Raw genomic sequence first — 6,199 nt, 5'->3', positions numbered from 1 at the left:
TATGTCAATTACAAAACCTTGTAGAAGTTAATTAATTTAGAAGTATTGCCTAAATTCGAGTGTAATAAATCAAAATATCAAATATGTGTTGAATCTGAGTTTGTAAAACATCCTTATAAGTCCGTTGAAAGGAATTCAAATCCTTTAGACTTAATTAATACTGACATTTGTGATATGAAATCGATACCATCTCGAGGTGGGAAAAAGTATTTTATAACTTTTATTGACGATTGTACTCGATATTGTTATGTTTATTTGCTTAATAGTAAGGATGAAGCAATTGAAGTATTTAAGCAATACAAGAATGAAGTGGAGAATCAATTAAATAAAAAGATCAAAATAATTAGAAGTGATAGGGGTGAAGAATATGAATCTCCGTTTGCAGAAATATATTCGAAATATGAAATTATCCATCAAACTACTACCCCCTACACACCTCAATCCAATGAAATTGCGGAAAGGAAAAAAAATTGGACATTAAAGGAAATGATGAATTCTTTATTAATAAGTTCCGGATTACCGCAGAGTTTGTGGGGGAAGCTATCATTACAGCTAACCGAATACTCAACAGAGCACCCCACAACAAAACTCAATCTGTTCCATATGATAAATGGAAAGGACGAAAACCCAACTTTAAATATTTTAAAATGTGGGGGTGTCTAGCAAAGGTACAAGTACCTTTACCCAAAAGGGTAAAAATCGAACCAAAAACTGTGGATTGTGTTTTCATTAGATATGCTACAAATAGTAAAACATGTCGGTTTTTGGTTCATAAATATGATAATCCCGAAATTTATGTTAATACGGTAATTGAATTAGATAATGTTGAATTCTTTGAAAGCATCTATCTATATAAAATTGAATGTGAGTCGTTAAGTGAAAGACCTAAACGACCACGGGAAGGACCAAAGGAAAATACTCCAAGTGAAAAAGATCCAAGACGTAACAAATGCCAAAGAACATCTACTTCCTTTGGACTAGATTTTGTGACATTCTTGCTTGAAAATGAGTCTCAAACTTTCAAAGCAGCTATGTCATATTCCGATTCATCATTTTGGAAAGAGGCAGATAATAGTGAGATTCAATCAATTTTGGATAACCATACATGTGAATTGGTTGATCTTCCTCCAAGAAATAAGCCTTTAGATTCGAAATGGATCTTTAAACGGAAAATGAAAGCTGATAGCACTATTGACAAATATAAGGCAAGACTTGTTGTCAAAGGTTATAGACAAAAGGAATGCCTTGATTACTTTGAAACTTACTTGCTAGTAACGAGGATAACATCTATTAGGGTGTTAGTGGCACTGGCGGCCGTGTATGGTTTTGAAATCCATCAAATGGATGTTAAAACAACTTTCTTAAATGAAGAATTGGAGGAAGAGATTTACATGGAACAACCTGAGGGTTTTGTAGTTACGGGTAAAGAAAAAAAGTGTGCAAACTAGTTAAGTCGCTTTATGGACTTAAATAAGTACCCAAACAATGGCATGCCAAATTTGACCAAACAATATTGGCAAGTGGGTTTAAAATCAATGAGTGTGACAAATGTATTTACATTAAAACACTTCAGGTCATGAAGTCATTATTTGTTTATATGTTTATGACATGTTGATAATGAGCAAAAATATGGCAGATATAAATGCTACTAACCGCATGTTGGCTAGCAAATTCGACATGAAAGACTTAGGAGTTGCTGATGTGATCTTAGGAATTAGAATTCACAAGACTCCACCAAGTCTAGCATTATCACAGTCTCACTACATTGAAAAAGTATTTGACAAGTTCAAGTATTTCGATTTCAAGATTGCCAAGACTACTATTGACGTGAGTTATGCACTTCAAATGAATGAAGGTGAAAGTGACTCACAACTGGACTATGCAAGAGTATTAGAAAGTTTGATATATATCATGAATTGTACGCGACTAGATATAGCATGTGCTATTAGCAAACTGAGTCGGTTTACAAGTAATCCCAATCAAATACATTGGATGGCAATGGAACGAGTTTTGGGGTATATGAAACATACCCAAAATTATGCTTTGCATTATAACAAATATCCCTCCGTGATCGAGGGATATAATGATGCAAATTGGATCACCGGATCATCTGAAGTTAAATCCACGAGTGGATATGTTTTCAAAATTGGGGGTGGAGCGGTGTCTTGGAAATCATTCAAGCAAACGTGCATCGCCCGTTCTACAATGGAATCTGAATTCATAGCTTTAGACAAGGCCGGTGAAGAGGCTGAATGGCTCCGTAATTTCTTAAAAAATATTCCATTTTGGCCCAAACCTTTGGCACCTATATGTATATATTGTGATAGTCAAGCGGAAATAGGCAGAGCAGGGAGCGTTATGTATAACGAAAAATCTCGTCATATACGACGGAGACACAATACCGTTAGACAACTACTCTCTAGTGGTGTTATCATGATTGACTACGTAAATTCAAGAGATAACGTGTCGGATCCACTTACAAAAGGCCTATCTAGAGAGGCAGTTAAAAGGTCATCGAAGAGAATGAGATTAAGGCCTAGGACAAGTCATCATGGTGGTAACTCTACCTAGCAGACTGGAGATTACAAGAGCTAGGTTCAAAGAGATCAAACAAAGTTATGAATGACGGTTCAATATTTTCAAATAACTCAACCCATTCTCGTGATGAAAATAATGTTCAGAAATTAGGTTAAAGCATTAAGTCTTTTTGATAAGTCAATAAAGCTTAAAGTTTTTTAATGATTTGCTAAGTCTAAGCAGGAAATGACCAGATAGTGTGTATATAGGATTACATGTTTAGAAATCACCTATGTGAGTGTGAAGTGTAAGTCTCTTCAAGGGGAGTGAAAGTAAAATCCCATTCTCTAAACACTCATGAAATCGGGCGGTGTTCATGGATAAAACGAATACAACCGTGAGAACCATAGATGGTTAAGGGTTGATTGTGTGACTTATGTTGTCTATGTATACACCAAAACTCGACGGTTCAAAGATATCAAATCTACCGATTGATCGAGTATATCCGATATAAGTTCACTACGGAAAATTCAAAGGGAAACCTACTTATCCTGATGCAATTAATCCTTGCACGTAAATCATATACTCGTCTGTGCATTCATTTGTCTTATAGCCTTTTCCCATTCATGTGGGGGATTGTTGGGATTAAAAGATTGGTGAATGGGAAATGGAGGGAAGAAAGTGGAGAGAAAATGAGCTCTCTTTTGCTTTGGAAAGAGCAAGTGTCCCTCATTGGTGGTGGAAAGAAAAGTGAATGTGTTTATATTGATAAAGCACTTCTCTTGGTATTAAATGGGTTGAAAAGAAAGTAAGTCTCGTGTCGTCGTCGTCGCTCGCTTGGCTTCGGCTTCGGCTTCGGATTTGGTCAAAGATCGATTGATTGATTAATCTTTTTGGACAAAATTTCTTTCAATTATTTAATTAATTAATTAAATTAATTTATCAGAAACAATGCTAGAAAATGGCTATAAATATGCCTTGATCCCGGAATCTTTCCTTACGAAATTTTCTGAGCTTCTTCTCCTTCTTCTGTACAATTAAAATTCTAGTGTGTTTTACAAGTATCGAGTGGTTCGAAGTTCATCAGAGTTTTTGGTACCAATACACTGGTGAGTTAAATCGTTCTATCCTGAGAGGATAATATTCCAGCACCTCGGGTACTTGAAGGGAATAATTTTCTTAAGAACACACTGTGCATTCAGTGGGTTCGATTTATTCCGATATTATTTTCAGATATTATTTTGATATTCTGTTGCTGCTAACTTTCAGTTTCTATTTTCTGTTTCAGAAAGTTTACTGTTTCATTATTCATTATAGTAATACAGATTGGTTAACATAAGCCTCCTGGCCGCATGCCAAGGCCTCAGGCAACCTAATTCCAACATATGTAACTAAAATTCATCAAAATATATCTATGTTGCCACCAACTTCTTTTCCCAAGGTTATCCGCTCCTAGGATAGTTGCTAACTTTAGCATAGACCTAAAACAAGTATTTCAAATATTAGTGGTTTGGCCTACAACTCTACTCTCCTTCACTTTGGGCACGGAAGTTACTGAATCTTAGCTCCTTGACTTGACATATTTGCATGTGATTTTACTCTTTGTATGCATGATTTCACATTCTGCCTTTATACTACTGCAATCTTGCTGATTCTTTAGGCAATGAAATCTATCAAGAATAAGGTCGCATAGTGTCTTTTGTTGAAAAAAATTCAGTGCACCCATCCATCTAAAAATAAATTTATACTTCTTCAAAATTTAAACACACTTAGCGAAGTTCCTTGTTTCGCCACTACATAAATGAATCCGTGTAAATGGTAGAGGTGTTAATGGTTCGGTTCGGCCGGTTATTTTAAAATTTTTGTACCATATCGATTTTTCGGTTATTCTATTATATATAATCAAAATTAGACTTTTCAAAACCGTCTCAATCATGTCGGTTTATCTTCGGTATCGGTACGATTCGATTAATTTTTGTTTTTTTAATATCATGTAAAAGTCACTAGTAGAAGTAGAATGTAATAAATACATACTTTTATAGGACTTCGCAAAACTCTCTAGATATTTTTTACTGTTTAAAGGGTGATGAATTAAGAAAACATGAAAGATGGCCAGAGTACAGACTCATCAATTATTTTATCACAGTGTAAAAGAAACTAAGCAAAGACAAAAAAAAAAATATAAATCGCACAAGTGGAAAGATATTAACTAAGTTGGGACTCAAGAATAAAGTCTATAGAAGATCAAATATTCAAAAAGATAAATCTAAATCATACTAAAGGAAACATATTCAATACATTGTAGTTTGCTACTCATGATCGCTAGAATACCTTGTGTCTTGCTAGTGAATATACTGAAAGTAATTTAATTTCAATAGAAGTAGCATAATAGGTTTGGAAATTAGGATTTTGAGTTAATTACTTGTTGGCTTATAACCGTTTTCATAATTTCAAGACCCAAAGAAAAAAATTAATGCTTTATTATTTTAAAACATAATATATAAATATATTTTCCACATTAAATTTATTCGGTACGGTTTGGTATTTTTTCAGTTTATTTTTATAAAATAAAAACTTACCCTAATTATTGGTACGGTTATAAATTTATATAAAAAACTACGATTTTTATTTAAAAAAATTTAAAAATCGGTTCGGTACGATATTATTTGATTGGTTTAATCGGTTTTTAAATATTCATTGACACCGCTGCCAGATGGAAACACCGCACATGAAGTTTCATATTTTCCATTTGGAAATTAATAAGTTTCATATCGTGCAAACATGACAGGTAAATGTTGGGTGTTAACCACTCATGTTAATACATGTTCTTTTTGTGCTTGCATTTGGGTAGGAAAAGGTTGTCGTTTCCAGAAATATGTAATGTGTCCCCCTCGAATAATGCCAGCGGATAGAGAGTAACGGGTTCCATTTCAACTGGCCTAATTGGCCCACATTTTCAACCTGAGGCCATTTGGTACATAAAATGGGCCAATATTCCCTTTTGAACGCGTATACTCTTGATTTATCTCCACTTCAATTCTTGTTTTGTGTTTTTAATTATGTTTATAATTTTACCTAATGATTAAAAAATAAATATTGGTCTAACTCAATCTCAAAAGTTAGCTCATAGCTCAATACTCCCATCTCCAACTGATTAGGATATTCAACCCCCGCATGATAACTGAAGTGTGGACAATATAAGATGAGAGCTACCATCAATAAAACTAGAGAACAAAATACAAAACTTTGCTTTAAGTTAGTGGAGGAATATTCCATTTCACTTTTTTCAACTTGAAAAATTGTGGTGGAAGTACTTGTTGAAGAAACAATTAAATGAATAAAAGTATGTGTAGGCATTTGTAGGTATATAAATTTTATTGGAATTAAATTCGTAAAATAATTTAGAATATATTTTAAATTCAAGATATATTAGTTCAAATAAATTTATTGGGCTAATATAATTAGATTAGTTATATAAGTCTAATATATATAGATTAAATAAATAAGACTTAATCCATTGGGCTAGCCCATTTAATTTGGCTAAAGTGATGAGTCCACTTCATTAAGCCCAAGATGTCATCTTCCTAGAGGCCCAGGTTGGTGCCACGTGTCAAATGACGTTGCGCGTCAAGTCAAACGGAAGAGCCAATAGGATTGTGCCCCACGTGTCAAAATGACAAGG

The sequence above is a fragment of the Nicotiana tabacum genome, chromosome 19 (assembly GCF_000715075.1).
Source record: "Nicotiana tabacum cultivar K326 chromosome 19, ASM71507v2, whole genome shotgun sequence".
NCBI classification, from domain to species: Eukaryota; Viridiplantae; Streptophyta; class Magnoliopsida; order Solanales; family Solanaceae; genus Nicotiana; species Nicotiana tabacum.
The sequence above is the reverse complement of the archived record's forward strand: the minus strand, read 5'-3'. Positions refer to the sequence as shown.